Below are 17,728 nucleotides of genomic sequence, written 5' to 3' on the forward strand. Positions count from 1 at the left end.
CCTGCACATCTTTGGATTGTGGGGGTGAGACCCGCGCAGACACGGGGAGAATGTGCAAACTCTACATGGACAGTGACCTGGGGCCAGGATCGAACCTGGGTCCTCGGCACCATGAGGCAGCAGTGCTAACCACTGTGCCACCGTGCCACTCTATTGATCAGTATTTCAAATTACAATTCATCCCTTTACAATTGATGCAAACTCTCAAAAGTCCTTTTCAAACGCCTTTTTAAAATGCAGATTCCACAGACGTTTCAAAGAAGTTACACGTTTTCTTTACTGTGCAGCTTCTGGGGCAACAGTCGCCACATCTGTCCTGAAGCCATTTTTTTCTAATTGGATATTGACCATCCTAATCGAGCCTATAACATCCTATTAAATGACTTTTCTTTTATTTTTTTTAATATATTTTATTAAAGTTTTCAAACACAATTTTTCCACTTTACAAATCAACATAAAAAATAACACAATAGCTAATATGTAACATTATTTAAATAAAATAGTGAACTAACAAAGTAACAAAAAATATAGTGCTCCCCCCGCCCCCCCCCCCCCCCCCCCACCCCCCCCCCCCCACCCCCGGGCTGCTGCTGCTGCCGATCTATTTTCCCTTAACGTTCCGCGAGATAGTCAAGGGACAGTTGCCACCGCCTGGAGAACCCCTGAGCCGATCCTCTCAACGCAAATTTCATTTGTTCCAGTTTTACGAACCCTGCCATGTCGTTTATCCAGGCCTCCACGCCGGGGGGTTTCGCTTCCTTCCACATGAGTGAAATCCTACGCCGGGCTACTAGGGACGCAAAGGCCAGAATATCGGCCGCTTTCGCCTCCTGCACTCCCGGCTCTTCCGCTACCCCAAATATCGCTAACCCCCAGCCTGGCTTGACCCGGACCTTCACCACCTTTGAAATCATCCTTGCCACGCCCCCCCAGTACTCATCCAGTGCCGGACATGACCAGAACATGCGTGTGGGGTTCGCCGAGCTTCCCGAGCACCTCCCACACCTGTCCTCCACTCCGAAGAACCTGCTCAGTCTTGCTCCCGTCATGTGTGCTCTGTGTAGAACCTTGAATTGTATCAGGCTAAGCCTGGCACACGAGGAAGAGGAATTTACCCTACTTAGGGCATCAGCCCACAGCCCCTCCTCAATCTCCTCCCCCAGCTCTTCTTCCCATTTTCCTTTCAGCTCCTCTAACGGCGCCTCCCCCTCGTCTCTCGTCTCCTGATATATTTCGGACACTTTGCCCTCCCCGACCCATACCCCCGAAATCATTCTATCCTGGATCCCCTGTGTCGGGAGCAGCGGAAATTCCCTCACCTGTTGCCTCATAAACGCCCTCACTTGCATATATCTGAAGACTCCCCATCAATAAACAAGTCTCTCAATCTCCTAATTCCTGCCCGATGCCAGCTCTGGAACCCTCCGTCCATCCTTCCTGGGACAAACCTATGGTTATTCCTGATCGGAGGCCACACCGAGGCACCCGTCACCCCCCTGTGTCGCCTCCATGGCCCCCAGATCCTTAAGGTTGCCACCACCACTGGGTTTGTGGTATACCTTTTCGGGGAGAGCGGCAGTGGCGCCGTCACCAGCGCCTTTAGGCTTGTTCCTTTACAGGACGCCATCTCCAGCCTCTTCCACGCCGCCCCCTCTCCCTCCCTCATCCACTTACAAACCATCGCCACATTGGCGGCCCGGTAGTAGTCGTCCAGATTCGGCAACGCCAGTCCCCCTCTGTCCCTGCTGCGCTGCAGGAACCCCCTCCTTACCCTCGGGGTCTTCCCTGCCCACACAAAACTCATAACGCTCCTGTCTATTTTCTTGAAAAAGGCCTTAATGATCAGAATGGGGAGACATTGAAACACAAACAGAAACCTTGGGAGGATCATCATTTTTACCGCCTGCACTCTGCCCGCCAGTGAGAGCGGCAGCATATCCCACCTCTTGAAATCCTCCTCCATCTGCTCCACCCGCCGCGTCAGATTGAGTTTGTGTAGAGTTCCCCAGCTCCTAGCTACCTGAATCCCCAAATATCGGAAGCTCCTTTCCACTCTCCTTCACGGCAGGGCGTCTATCCCTCTTCCCTGATCCCCAGGGTGTATTACGAAAAGCTCACTCTTCCCCATATTTAGCCTATATCCCGAAAAATCTCCAAACTCCCTCAATATCTGCATAACCTCTGTCATCCCCTCTACAGGATCCGCCACATATAGCAGTAGGTCATCTACGTAGAGTGACACTCGATGTTCCTCTCCCCCTCTAACCACCCCCCTCCATTTCTTAGAGTCTCTCAACGCTCTGGCCAGTGGTTCAATTGCCAACGCGAACAGTAATGGGGACAGGGGGCACCCCTGCCTTGTTCCCCTATGCAACCGAAAATACTCCGATCTTTGCCGATCTTCCCCGCTTGCCACTGGGGCCCCATATAGGAGTCTGACCCAACTGACAAACACCTCCCCGGACCCAAACCTCCTCAACACCTCCCATAGATACTCCCACTCTACCCTATCGAATGCCTTCTCCGCATCCATCGCCGCCACTATCTCTGCCTCCCCCTCCGCTGGGGGCATCATTATCACCCCCAACAGCCGTCGCATGTTGACATTCAGTTGTCTCTCCTTTACAAACCCTGTCTGGTCTTCATGCACCACCCCTGGGACACAATCCTTGATCCTCGTCGCCAGCACTTTTGCCAGCAACTTGGAGTCTACTTTCAGGAGCGAGATAGGCCTATATGACCCGCATTGCAGCGGATCTTTGTCCCGCTTCAGGATTAGTGATATCGTCGCCTCCGACATTGTCGGGGGTCGAGTCCCCCCTTCTCTGGCCTCGTTAAAGGTTCTCACCAGCAGCGGGGCCAACAAGTCCACATATTTCCTGTAAAATTCCACCGGGAACCCATCTGATCCCGGGGCCTCCCTGCCTGCATGTTCCCCAGCCCTTTAGTCACCTCATCCACCTCAATTGGCGCCCTCAGACCTGCCACCTCCTGCTCCTCCACCCTCGGGAACCTTAGTTGGTCCAGAAACTGTTGCATTCCCTCTTTTCCCTCCGGGGATTGGGACCTATATAGCCTCTCATAAAAGGTCTTAAACACCTCATTTACCTTCCCTGCTCTCCGCTCCATAGTTCCCGTTTCATCCCTGACACCCCCAATTTCCCTCGCTGCTATTCTCTTGCGAAGTTGGTGGGCCAGCAGCCGGCTCGCCTTTTCCCCATATTCGTATCTCATCCCCTGTGCCTTCCTCCACTGAGCCTTTCCTGTGGTCAGCAGGTCAAACTCTGTCTGAAGTCTTCGCCTCTCTCTATACAGTCCTTCGTCCGGGGCCTCCGCATATCTTTTATCCACCCTCAAAATCTCCCCCACTAATCTCTCCCTTTCTTTGCCCTCTTTTTTCTCCTTGTAAGCCCTAATGGAGATCAACTCTCCCCTAACCACCGCCTTCAGCGCTTCCCATACTACCCCCACCTGGATCTCACCATCATCATTGGCCTCCAGGTACCTCTCAATGCACCCTTCCACAGACCCCCTCATCCGCCAATAATCCCACAACCAGTCGCCAGAGTGGGCGCTGCTCCCTCTCCTCTCCTAGTTCCAGATCCACCCAGTGCGGGGCATGGTCTGAAACGGTTATGGCCGAATACTCCGTTCCTGCCACCTTCGAGATCAGTACCCTGTTCAAAACAAAGAAATCTATTTGGGAGTATACCTTGTGGACATGGGAGAAAAAGGAGAACTCTTTTTCTAGCGGCCTAGCAAATCTCCACGGATCCACTCCCCCCATTTGCTCCATGAACCCCCTCAGCACCTTGGCCGCTGCCGGCCTTCTTCCGGTCCTGGATCTAGACCGATCTAGCCCTGGATCCAGCACAGTATTGAAATCCCCCCCCCCCCCCATTACTAGGCTTCCACCACCAGGTCCGGGATACGTCCCAGGATCCGCTTCATAAATCCCGCGTCATCCCAATTCGGGGCATATACATTTACCAGCACGACCTCCTTTCCCTGCAATCTACCACTCACCATCACATATCTACCCCCGTTGTCCACCACTCTATTCCTAGCCTCGAACGACACCCGTTTCCCCACCAATATCGCCACCCCCCTATTTTTCGCGTCCAACCCTGAGTGGAACACCTGTCCCACCCATCCTTTCCTTAACCTAACCTGATCCGCCACCTTCAGATGCGTCTCCTGAAGCATGACCACATCTGCCTACAGTCTTTTTAAATGCGCGAACACTCGGGCCCTTAATCGGCCCATGCCCATTTAGGCCTCTCACATTTCACGTGATCCCCCCCGCCCCCCGTCGATTAGCCATCCCCTATTCTAGGCCAGTCCCCCGTCCGGGTCCCGCGCACCCACCCGTCCCCCAGGCGGCACCCTCCCGTCCCGACCACCTCTTCCCTTGCCAGCTCCCTCTTGCTCCCAGCAGCAGCAACCCAGTTGATCCCCTCACCCCCCGCTAGATCCCCATCTAGCATGGTTACTCCCCCCATGATGCTTCCGAAAGTCAGCTGACTCCAACTGACCCCGGCTTTCCCCGCTCTCTCCTTGACCCCCCCCCGTGCGTGGAACTCTTATCCTTCCTGCGCCTATCTTCCCGCCATCATCTCCCTAGCGTGGGAAAAAACCCGCGCTTTCCTGGATCGGCCCCGCCCCCTATAGCGCAGCTCCCCCATTCCCCATCCCCCCTCTCAGTCCCTTTTTCCACCGGCGCCCACATTTCTCAGTGTCCCCCCATCAAGAGGAGAAAAAAAAAAAGTCTATCGTCTCGATACTGTGAACCTCCCATTCCCCAATTTACATTTCTGTACATCAACCTCGTTGTCTCCCCCCCAACATCAGTCCCTCAGTTCTGGTCCAGTTTCTCTTCTTGGATGAAGGTCCATGCCTCATCCGACGTTTCAAAGTAGTAATGTTTGCCTTGGTGCGTGACCCACAATCGCGTCGGCTGCAGCATCCCAAACTTTATTTTCTTCTTGTGAAGCACCGCCTTGGCCCGATTAAAGCTCGCCCTCCTTCTCGCCACCTCCAGTCCTGATACACTCGTATCACCACATTCTCCCACCTGCTACTCTGTACCTTCTTGGCCCAGCTCAAGACAGCCTCTCTGTCAGTGAAGCGGTGAAATCTCACCACTATCGCCCCTGGTAGTTCTCCAGCCTTTGGTCTTCTCACAAGGACCCGGTGAGCCCCTTCCACCTCCAGGGGGCCTGAGGGGGCCTCAGCTCCCATTACCATATGGAGCATCGTGCTCACATAAGCCCCAACGTCAGCTCCCTCCATTCCTTCGGGGAGACCCAGAATCCGGAGGTTCTTCCTCCTCAAGCTGTTCTCCAGGACTTCGAGCCTTTCGATACACCTCTTATGTAGCGCCTCATGCGTCTCCATTTTTACTGCTGGGCTCTGTATCTCATCCTCGTTTCCGGATGCTTTTGCCTTCACCCCACGGACCTCTATCGCCTGGGCCTTTTGTGTTTCTTTTAGCCCTTCGATTGCCAATAACATCGGCGCCAGCACCTCCTTCTTTAATTCCTCCACACACCGTCGGAGGAATTCCTGCTGGTCCGGGCCCCATGTTGTCTGGGCTCCATCCGTCGCCATCTTGCTTCTTCCTTCTCTTCTCTGCCGCTGCTCCAGAGGATCCTTCGCAATCTGGCCATTACCACCGATCCTTTCCATACACACCCGGGGGGACACCTTCCTTCGTCACCCCACACTGGGTTTGGTCCGAAAAAAATTCCGTTGGGGCTCCCGAAAAGAGCCCAAAAGTCCGTTAGAACGGGAGTTGCCAAAACATGTGGCTTAGCAGTGCATCGCCGCAACCGGAAGTCCTATTAAATGACATTTAAAAGAAAAGGAAGCTCAGAAAAGGTGGAGGGTTGGCTCTGTTACTTGGTGATGGCTTTAGCACATTAGAGAGGGATGCCCGAAATTCAGGAAACCAGGATGTAGAAGCGGTTTGGGCTGAAATGAGATATGATGAAGTCAAGAAGTCACTGTGGCGAGTGATGTACAGGCCCCCTAACAGCAACTACACAGCAGGACATCGTATAAAGGAAGAGATAATGGGAGCTTGTCAGTAAGGTATGTCAATAATTGTGGGGAATTTTAATCTAATATTAAATCTAATATTAATATCCCGCAGAACGCCGGGACCCATCCGGATCGCAAACAAGCCCCCCTTGCAACCCCTCTACCTCAACCAGTGCCCGGGACCCTGCCAGACGTGACCCCAGATACGGAAACAGCACCCTGGTCCCCGCCAGCGCCCTGGACCCCACCAGACGCAACCACCTACCTTCCACAAGAGCTGACATCTCCCATCGGATCCCAGGATCATCCAGCAGCAGCCGCCGACCGAGGAAGCGAGGGAAATGCGGCGGTCTGCAGGTTCGACTGAAGCAACGCGGTTTCAAGACCCCTCTCCCCAGCATACTCCTGGCAAACGTCCAAGCGATCGAAAACAAGCTGGATGAACTTAACGCCAGACTTACCTGTCAGAGGGAAGTAAGAGACTGCTGTGTGCTCTGTTTCACAGAGACATGGCTCACCCCTGCCTCACCGGACTGTGCCATACAACCTGAAGGCTTCTCAAATCACCGGGATAACCGCACGGCATCACAGGCAAAGTGAAGGGTGGAGGGGTGTGCCTCCTCATCAACTCCTCCTGGTGCTTGGATGTGGCGACCCTGGCGACCTACTGTTCCCAGACCTGGAATACCTGACCGTGAAGTGCCGCCCATATTATCTTCCACGTGAGTTCACTTCAGCCATTATCACAACGGTCAACATTCCACCACAGGCAGAAGTGAGGAAGGCGCTGGACGAACTATACACAGTTATAAACAATTACGGAACAGAACACCCGGAGGCCTTGTTCATCGTGGCCGGAGACTTCAACAAGGCCAACCTCAAGAATGTACTGCCAAAATTCCAACAGCACATCTCCTGTCCCACCAGGGGCGACAACACTCTTGACCACTTGTAGCACAATCAATTACTCATGAGACGAGAAGAGATGAAGTCAATCAAAGGCTTTATGAAGCAGACTTGTTCCCTAGCAGCTCAGTTACAGAATGCGGCTGCTGGGAGAACCTGGGCTCTTATACTCCGCCTTACTGGGTGGAGCCAGCAGGCGGCAGATCCAATCAGGACCCAGTATCTGTCTACTAATAGCCTCTCGGCATCACAGGTACCGTACTACCCCTAATACATAGAACCACATTCACCCCTTGTTAAAAAAGAACCCGGCGGGGTGGTGGGTCACATGGTGGTAGGGGTTTACAAAGCTGGTACTGGAATTATCTTAACACAGTGCTGTGCATCGATCTCAACGGTGAACTATTGACACTGCTGCTTTACTGGGCTATTGAATTATTTACAGGTTTTGCTTTGTCACGGCGATTCCACGTGTCGAGTGGGTGCCCTGGTCGTCCTTGTCGATCGCCTCAGCCCCGGTGGTGCTGCAGGTGCTGGCTCGGGCACTGTCGTCTCTGGGAGCGTCGCGCTGTTTGTTCCTGTTTCACTACTCTTGGGCGGGCACGGGAAGAGGACCGATCCACCCGGGAAGGGAGCGGCCGTGGGGTGCGCCAGTGGGAGGGAGGGGGTGATTGGTGTTGGGGGGGGGGGTGGTTCCAGCGGGCGCCAGGTCCCACAGGGAGACCATGGCCTGTCGGCCGTCGGGGTATGCCACGTAGGCGTATTGGGGGTTTGCATGGAGAAGATGAACCCTCTCGACAAACGGGTCCGATTTGTGCGCCCGCACATGCTTTCGGAGCAAGATGGGTCCTGGGGCTGCCAGCCAGGTCGGAAGTGACGTTCCAGAGGAGGACTTCCTAGGGAAGACAAGGAGGCGCTCGTGAGGCGTTTGATTAGTTGTGGTACACAGCAGTGACCGGATGGAGTGGAGGGCATCCGGGAGGACTTCCTGCCAACGGGAAACTGGGAGACTTCTGGACCGTAGGGCCAGTAGGACGGTCTTCCAGACCGTACCATTCTCCCTCTCTACCTGACCGTTTCCCCGGGGGTTGTAACTGATTGTCCTGCTTGAGGCAATGCCTTTGCTGAGCAGGAATTGACGCAGTTCGTCGCTCATGAAGGAGAAACCCCTATCGCTATGAATGTATGTGGGGAAACCGAACAGTGTAAAGATGGTGCAGAGGGCTTTAATGACCGTGGCCGCGGTCATGTCGGGACAGGGGATGGCGAAAGGGAAACGGGAGTATTCGTCCACCACGTTTAGGAAGTATGTGTTGTGATCGGTGGAGGGGAGGCGGCCTTTGAAATCCAAACTGAGGCGTTCAAAGGAACGGGAAGCCTTTATCAGGTGCGCTCTATCTGGCCTGAAAAAGTGCGGCTTGCACTCTGCGCAGATTTGGCAGCTCCTGGTGGCTGTTCAGACCTCCTCAACAGAGTAGGGGAGGTTGCGGGTCTTCACAAAGTGGGAGAACCGAGTGACCCCCGGGTGGCAGAGGTCCTCGTGGAGGGCTTGGAGGCGGTCTACTTGTGCGTTGGCACATGTGCCGCGGGATAGGGCATCGGACGGCTCGTTCAGCTTTCCGGGACGGTACAAGATCTCATAGTTATAGGTGGAGAGCTCGATCCTCCACCTCAAGATCTTGTCGTTCTTGATTTTTCCCCGCTGTACATTATCGAACATAAAGGCTACCGACCGTTGGTCAGTGAGGAGAGTGAATCTCCTGCCGGTCAGGTAATGCCTCCAATGTCGCACAGCTTCCACTATGGCTTGGGCTTCCTTTTCCACTGAGGAGTGGTGGATTTCTGAAGTGTGGAGGGTCCGGGAGAAAAAGGCCACGGGTCTGCCCGCTTGGTTGAGAGTGGCCGCCAGAGCTACGTCGGATGTGTCGCTCTCGACTTGGAAGGGGAGGGACTCATCGATTGCGTGCATCGTGGCCTTTGCGATATCCGCTTTGATGCGGCTGAAGGCCTGGCGGGCCTCTGTCGACAGGGGGAAGGTAGTGGACTGAATTAACGGGCGGGCCTTGTCCACGTAGTGGGGGACCCACTGGGCGTAATAAGAGAAGAAGCCCAGGCAGCGTTTCAGGGCTTTGGAGCAGTGCATGAGGGGGAACTCCATAAGGGGGCGCATGCATTCAGGGTCGGGGCCTATCACTCCATTGCGCACCACGTAGCCAAGGATGGCCAGACTTCGGTGCTAAACACGCATTTTTCCTCGTTATAGGTGAGGTTGAGGGCGTTAGCGGTCTGGAGGAATTTGCGGAGGTTGGCGTCGTGGTCCTGCTGGTCATGGCCGCAGATGGTTACATTGTCGAGGTATGGGAACGTGGCCCGCAAACCGTGCTGGTCAACCATTCGGTCCATCTCCCGTTGGAAGACCGAGACTCCGTTAGTGACGCCAAACGGGACCCTTAAAAAGTGGTAGAACCGACTTCCGGTTGCGGCTATGCGGAGCTAAGCCGCACGATTCGGCAGCTCCCGCGAACACGGACTTTCGGGCTCGCTAGAAGAGCCCCAACGGAATTTTTTTTACAGCCAACCCGTGGGGAAGAGAGGAGAGAGGTCCCCTACTAACTTGTATGGACCGGACCCGCAGCGAAACGGCCAAAAAAGTGGCATTGGAGCAGCGGGAGAAGAGAGGGAAAACAAGCAAAATGGCGGCAGCCGGGGACAAAGAGGAGATGCAGGAATTCATCAAGCGCTGCTTCGAGGAGCTGCGTAAGGAGATGGTGGCACCTATGTTGGCAATAATTGAAGGACTTGGGGCAACCCAGAAAGCCCACGAGGTGAAGATCCAGGAGATCCAGGAAAAAGTGAGTGAGAATGAGGACACGCTCTTGGGCCTGGCGGTGAGAGTGGAGCGGCACGAGGCGCTACACAAGACGTGGGCGGGAAGACTCGAAGACCTGGAGAACAGGTCGAGGAGAAATAATCTGAGGATCCTGGGTCTCCCAGAAGGAGTGGAGGGGGCCGACGCCGCGGCATATGCGGGCACAATGATCGGGGCGCTGATGGGCGCGGAGGCCCCCCCGGGGTTGCTGGAGCTGGAAGGGGCACACCGGGTGCTGGCGAGGAAGCCCAAGGCTAATGAGACGCCAAGGGCGATGGTGGTGAGATTTCACCGGTTTACGGACAGAGAGAGGGTCCTGAAATGGGCCAAGAAGGGGCGGAGCAGCAAGTGGGACAATGCTGAGATTAGAATATACCCGGACTGGAGCGCGGAGGTCGCTAAGCGGAGAGCAGGTTTCAACCGGGCCAAAGCGGTGCTGCATCGGAAAGGAGTGAAATTTGGAATGTTGCAGCCAGCGCGACTGTGGGTTACACATAATGGCCAACACCACTACTTCGAAACGCCCGAAGAGGCGTGGACCTTTATACTAACTGAAAAATTGGACTCTAATTGAGGGTTTGTGAGGGTGGGGGGTGTTTGAGGGTTGAAGTATGATGGTTGTTGTATATAGGGGGCAATCACGCGCAGGGAAGGTTATATGGGCTGGGGGAGAGAGACAAGGCCGCGACAGGAGCTGCGCCAGAGGGGGCGGGGCAGGCTTTGGAAAGTGCGTTTTTTTTTCCCGCATGCAGGAAGAAAGGCGGGAAGGGGAACGAAGGAACGTATATTGATGGGGAGACTCCCACACGGGGGGGTCAAAGGGATGGCGGGGGAAGCCGGGGTCAGCAGGTGTCAGCTGACTTACGGGAGGGATATGGGGGGAGCAAAAAAGCTAGACAGGGATCTAGCGGGGGGGGGTTGCTGCTGCACTGGCCGAAAGGGAATGGGACACAGAAGAGGTGGTCGGGACGGAGGTCCCCCGGCTGGGGGGCGAGGGAGACGCGGACACGGGACTGGCCCAGAAAAGGAGATGGCTAGTCGGGGGGGGGGGTGCGAGCTCCCCTCCAAATCCGGCTGATAACGTGGAACGTGAGGGACCTGAATGGGCCGGTGAAGAAGGCTCAAGTGTTCGCGCACTTGAAGGGACTGAAGGTAAACGTGGCTATGCTCCAAGAGACACACCTGAAGGTGGCGGACCAGGTTAGGTTAAGAAGGGGATGGATAGGACAGGTATTTCACTCGGGACTGGACGCGAAAAATAGAGGGGTGGCAATTCTGGTGGGAAAGCATGTGTCATTTGAGGCCAAGACTATCGTAGTAGATAATGGAGGGAGATATGTGATGGTGAGTGGTAGGTTGCAAGGGACGTGGGTGGTGTTGGTAAACATATACGCCCCGAACTGGGATGATGCAGGATTCATGAAGCGCATGTTGGGGCGCATTCCGGACCTGGAGGTAGGAGGACTGATAATGGGAGGGGACTTCAATCCAGCACTGGACCACTCCAGATCAAGGAGGGAAAGAGGCCGGCGGCGGCCAAGGTGCTCATGGGGTTTATGGATCAGATGGGGGGAGTGGACCCATGGAGGTTTGCAAGACCGCAGGCCAGGGAATTTTCTTTCTTTTCCCACGTGCATAAGGCCTACTCCCGGATATATTTCTTTGTTCTGGGCAGGACGCTCATCCCGAGGGTGGAGGGTCGGAGTATTCGGCCATAGCCGTTTCGGACCATGCCCCGCACTGGGTGGAAATGGGGCTGGGAGAGGAGAGGGACCAACGCCCGCTGTGGCGGCTGGATGTGGGACTGCTGGCAGATGAGGTGGTGTGTGGGAAGGTGAGGGGGTGTATCGAAAGGTACTTGGAGGCCAACGACAACGGGGAGGTGCGAGTGGGGGTGGTATGGGAGGCGTTGAAGGCGGTGATCAGGGGAGAGCTAATCTCCATCAGGGCTCATAGGGAGAAGACAGAGGGCATGGAAAGGGAGGGGTTAGTGGGGGAGATTTTGCGAGTGGACAGGAGATACGCAGAGGCCCCGGAGGAAAGATTACTTGGGGAAAGGCGACGGCTCCAGACGGAGTTTGACCTGTTGACCACGGGGAAGGCGGAGGCACAGTGGAGGAAGGCGCAGGGGGCGACCTACGAGTACGGGGAAAAGGCCAGTCGGATGCTGGCACACCAGCTCCGTAAGAGGATGGCAGCGAGGGAAATAGGGGGAATCAAAGATGGAGGGGGAGCCACGGTTCAGAGTGCAACGAACATAAACAAGGTATTCAAGGCCTTCTCTGAAGAGCTGTACATTCCCAGCCCCCAGGGGGGGAAGAGGGGATGAGACGATTCCTAGACCAACTGCGGTTCCCGAGGGTGGAGGAGCAAGAGGTGGCTGGTTTGGGGGCACCAATCGGGTTGGAGGAGCATGCAGGCGGGGAGGGCCCCGGGGCCAGACGGGTTCCCGGTGGAGTTCTACAGAAAGTATGTGGACCTGTTGGCCCCGCTACTAGTGAGGACCTTTAACGAGGCAAGAGAGGAGGGCACCCTGCCCCCGACAATGTCGGAGACGACAATTTCCTTGATTCTGAAGCGAGACAAGGACCCACTGCAATGTGGATCGTACAGGCCGATTTCGCTCCTTAATGTGGACGCTGAGTTATTGGCAAAAGTGCTGGCCACGAGGATTGAGGACTGTGTCCCGGGAGTGATTCATGAGGACCAGACGGGATTCGTAAAGGGCAGGCAATTAAATACCAATGTGCGGCGGCTCTTAAACGTGATAATGATGACATCGGAGGAGGGAGAGGCGGAGATAGTGGCAGCTATGGATGCGGAAAAGGCCTTTGACCGAGTTGAGTGGGAGTACCTCTGGGAGGTGTTGCGTAGGTTTGGGTTCGGGGGAGGGTTTATTAGCTGGGTTAAGCTCCTTTACAGAGCCCCAGTGGCGAGTGTGGTGACGAACCGGCAGAGGTCGGCGTACTTTCGGCTGTACCGAGGAACGAGGCAGGGGTGCCCCCTGTCCCCCCTGTTGTTTGCATTGGCGATGGAACCCTTGGCCACATCACTGAGGGAGTCTAATAAATGGAGGAGGGTGGTCCGCGGGGGAGAAGAGCATCGGGTGTCGCTATACGCGGATGACCTGCTGCTGTACGTGGCGGACCCAATGGAGGGGATGGTGGAGGTCATGCAGACTCTGAGGGAGTTTGGGGAGTTCTCGGGCTATAAGCTCATTGAAGGGAAGAGTGAGCTTTTTGTACTACAGGCAGGGGACCAAGAAAGAGGGATAGGGGATCTACCGCTGAGGAGGGCGATGGGGCGTTTTCAGTATCTGGGGATCCTACACAAATTGAATCTGACGAGGATGGTGGACCAAATGGAGGAGGATTTCAAAAGATGGGACATGTTGCCGCTCTCGTTGGCGGGTAGAGTGCAGTCGGTCAAAATGGTGGTCCTTCCGAGGTTTTTGTTTGTGTTTCAGTGCCTTCCCATCGTGATCACCAAGGGCTTTTTCAATAGAGTAGGTAGGAGTATTATGGGGTTTGTGTCGGCGAATAAGACCCCGAGGGTAAGGAGAGGGTTCCTGGAACGCAGTAGGAACTGAGGAGGGCTGGCGCTGCCAAACCTGGGGAGCTACTACTGGGCAGCAAATGTGGCGACGATCCGCAAGTGGGTTATGGAGGGAGAGGGGGCGGCATGGAAGAGGATGGAGATGGTGTCCTGTAAAGGAACGAGCTTGGGGGCGTTGGTGATGGCACCGCTGCCGCTCTCGCCATCAAAATATACCACGAGCCCGGTGGTGGCGGCAACGCTAAGGATCTGGGGCCGGTGGAGACAGCACAGGGGTGCAGTGGGAGCCTCGGTGTGGTCCCCGATCAGGGGTAACCATCGGTTTTTCCCGGGGAAGATGGACGGGGGGTTCCAGGGCTGGCATCCGGCGGGGATCAGAAGAATGGGGGACCTGTTCATTGACGGGACATTTGCGAGCCATGGGGCACTGGAGGAGAAGTTTGAGTTACCCCCGGGAAATGCATTTAGATATATGCAGGTGAGGGCTTTTGTGAGGCGACAGGTCAGGGAATTCACGTTGCTCCCGGCACAAGAAATTCAAGACAGGGTGATCTCGGGTGTATGGGTCGGGGAGGGCAAGGTTTCGGCAATACACCAAGAGATGAAAGAAGAGGGGGAAGCCCTAGCAGAAGAGTTGACGGGTAAATGGGAGGAGGAGTTGGGGAGGAGATCGAGGAAGGTGTGTGGGCTGATGCCCTGGGTAGGGTTAATTCCTCCTCCTCATGTGCCAGGCTCAGCCTGATACAATTTAAGGTGGTTCACAGAGCGCACTTGACGGGGGTGAGGTTGAGTAGGTTCTTTGGGGTAGAGGACAGATGTGGAAGGTGTTCAGGGAGTCCGGCGAACCATGTCCACATGTTTTGGTCATGCCCGGCACTGGAGGGGTTCTGGAGAGGAGTGGCGGGAGCAATATCTCAGGTGGTGAAAGTCCGGGTCAAGCCAAGCTGGGGGCTAGCAATATTTGGAGTAGTGGATGAGCCGGGAGTGCAGGAGGCGAAAGAGGCCGGCATTCTGGCCTTTGCGTCCCTAGTAGCCCGGTGAAGGATCTTGCTAATATGGAAGGAGGCGAAGCCCCCCAGCGTGGAGGCCTGGATAAACAACATGGCTGGGTTCATAAAGTTGGAGAGGATTAAGTTTGCCTTGAGAGGGTCTGCGCAGGGGTTCTACAGGCGGTGGCAACCGTTCCTAGACTACCTCGCGGAGTGTTAGAGGAAGGTCGGTCAGCAGCAGCAGCAACCCTTGGGGGAGGGGGGGAGGGGGGGGGGGGGGGAGAGAGATTGTTTGAGGGGATGGATGAGCAGGAGATAACATGGAGGGTGGGGGAAACTGGCACGTGCGGGCGAGAGCCAATGTATAAAGCTATGTAAATATCCCATTTTGCCATGTATATATCTTGCTCAGTGCGATTTTGTGTTATTTTGTTACGGGAGGGGGGGGGGGGGTTATTGTTTGTAAGGGGAAAAAATTGTGTTGTTAAAAAACTTTAATAAATATATATATTTTTTAAGTGGTAGAGCCGCCCGGCTGCCTCGAAGGCCGTGTACGTGCGGTCGCTCGGGCGGATGGGGAGCTGATGGTATGCGGACTTAAGGTCCACGGTGGAAAAGACCTTGTATTGTGCAATCCGATTGACCATGTCGGATATGCGGGGGCGAGGGTACGCATCTAGCTGCGTGTACCTATTGATGGTCTTACTATAGTCTACAACCATCCTCTGCTTCTCCTCGGTCTTTACACAACGGCTCTCCAGGGACTATTGCTGGCCTGGATTATGCCTTCTTTCAGCAGCCGCTGGACTTCAGACCGGATAAACGTCCGGTCCTGGGCGCTGTACCGTCTACTCCTAGTGGCGACGGGTTTGCAATCCGGGCTGAGGTTCGCAAACAAGGAAGGCGGTTCAACCTTGAGGGTCGCGAGGCTGCAGATAGTGAGTGGGGGTACAGGGCCGCCGAATTGGAACGTTAAGCTCTGGAGGTTACATTGGAAATCTGACCCTAGGAGAGTGGGAGCGCAGAGCTGGGGGAGGACATAAGGCCGATAATTCTTAAAGTCTCTCCCTTGCACCGTTAGGTTCGCGATGCAGAACCCTTTGATTTCTACGGAATGGGATCCCGCTGCCAGGAAAATCTTTTGGGTACTCGGATGGATTGAAAGAAAACAGCGTCTTACCATATCCGGGTGGATAAAACTCTCCGTGCTCCCAGAGTCGATCAAACACGGCATTTCGTACCCGTTAACTAGCACCGTCGTTGTTGCCGTTTGGAGCGTCCGGGGCCGCGACTGGTCCAGGGTCACCGAAGCCAGTCGTGGTTGCTGCATCGGGGCATTTTCTTCAGACCCCGTGGAGCCATCCATGCTGGGGTCCTTGACTATCAGCCAAGATGGCGGCGTCCATGGATCGCATGCAGTCGGGGGCGGACAAAATGGCCGCGCCCATGGATCGCATGTGTCCGGAGGGTCACAAGATGGCAGCGCCCATCCTCCCTGCGTGGAGTCCGGGACCCAAAATGGCGGCGCCCGTTGGCCGCACATGGATCGTTGGGGGGGTTGAATCTGCTGTTCCCGTTCTCCCCCGGAGATTGCGGCGACCCCCCGGGACTGGCACACTGCCGAACAGTGCCCCTTCTTGCCGCAACTTTTACAGATGGCCGAGCGGGCCCCCCCGGGTGGTCTGGTGCTCTGGCCGCGCAGGCTTGCGGGGGGATGGGGGTGCCGGGGAGTCGGTCGCAGCGGGGGTCCATGGAGCCCAAGGTACAGTAAGCGCGGGTATTTTGTGAGGCCACATCGAGGGAGGCCGCAAGGGCCCATGCCTCCGTGAGCCCTAGTGAGTCTCTCTCCAGTAGTCGCTGGCGGATTTGGGATGAGGTCATACCTGCCACAAAAGCATCCCTGATTAGGAGCTCCGTATGTTCGTTTGCGCTCACCGACGGGCAGTTGCAGTTCCTTCCCAATATTAGCAGCGCGCTGTAGAACCCGTCCAGCGATTCTCCGGGGATTTGCCGTCTCATCGCGAGTTGGTGGCGTGAGTAGACTTGGTTTACGGGCCGAATGTAGACTCCTTTCAGCATGGTGAGCGCCGTCGGGAAATCCTCCGCGTCTTCGATGAGCGTGTTGATCTCCGGGCTCACCCTGGAATGCAGGACCTGCATTTTCTGGTCTTCTGTGATCCGGCCGGGGGCCGTTCGGAGGTAACCTTCGAAGCACGCTAGCCAGTGTTTAAATACGGCCGCTAAGTTTGCTGCATGGGGGCTGATTCGCAGACACTCCGGGGCAATCCGGAGCTCCATAGTCTTTTTAAGTCTGCTTAATAAATTGTAGTACAATCAATTACTCACGAGACGAGAAGAGATGAAGTCAATCGAAGGCTTTATTAAGCAGACTTGTTCCCCAGCAGCTCAGTTACAGAATGCGGCTGCTGGGAGAACCCGGATTCTTATACTCCGCCTTACTGGGTGGAGCCAGCAGGTGGCAGATCCAATCAGGACCCAGTGTCTATCTACCAATAGCCTCTCGGCATCACAAGTACCGTACTACCCCTAATACATACCACCACACCACTGCTACTCAAAAATCAAGGGCGCCTACCGTTCCATCCTCCGACCGCACTTTGGGAAATCAGACCATAAGACGGTGCTCCTTCGCCCGGCATACAAGCAGAAACTCAAGCGGGAAAATCCAGCTAAGAAGGTTGTGCAGTGCTGGTCCGAGCAAACAGAAGAGCTCTTATGTGACTGCTTAGAGACAATGGACTGGTCCATATTTAAGAACTTAGCGACCAACTTAAATGAGTATGCCAGCACCGTCACAGACTTCATCAGCAAATGTGTGGACGACTGCGTGCCAAAGGAAGCAGTACGTACGTTCCCCAACCAGAAACCATGGCTCAATCGCGAGATTGACTCCCTACTGAAGGACAGATCTGACGCGTTCAAGACAGACGACCCTGACCTAGACAAGAAATCCAGGAACGGCCTCCGTAAAGCCATCCGAGATGCCAAGAGAGAATATCAAACCAAGCTAGGGTCACAGACAGACTCTCGGCGGTTGTGGCAAGGACTAAACAACATAACGGGCTACAAAGCGAAGCCGAACAGTATCTCTGGCAGCAGCACACCCCTCCCCGATGAACTCAATGCATTCTATGCTCGGTTCGAGCAGGTAACCAACAATCCGCTGTCGAGTGCCCCAGCAGCCCATAACTCACCCATACCCACCATCACAGCTTCCGAAGTCAGATTGGCCTTCCTGAATGTGAACCCTTGGAAGGCGACGGGCTAGGACGGGATCCCTGGTCATGCACTCAGAGCCTGCGCGGACCAGCTGGCAGAGGTATTCGCGGACATCTTTAACCTGTCC

General features: G+C 55.3%; 1 protein-coding gene across 3 annotated transcripts in view; it reads right to left on the reverse strand.

Annotated features, from left to right (window-relative positions):
- Positions 1 to 17,728, reverse strand: part of LOC140385830 (metallophosphoesterase 1-like) — a 145,709-nt gene that overhangs the window by 39,559 nt on the left and 88,422 nt on the right. The gene's annotated exons all lie outside the window — the stretch shown is intronic.

This window comes from Scyliorhinus torazame, chromosome 11 (assembly GCF_047496885.1).
Source record: "Scyliorhinus torazame isolate Kashiwa2021f chromosome 11, sScyTor2.1, whole genome shotgun sequence".
In the NCBI taxonomy this organism is placed as follows: domain Eukaryota; kingdom Metazoa; phylum Chordata; class Chondrichthyes; order Carcharhiniformes; family Scyliorhinidae; genus Scyliorhinus; species Scyliorhinus torazame.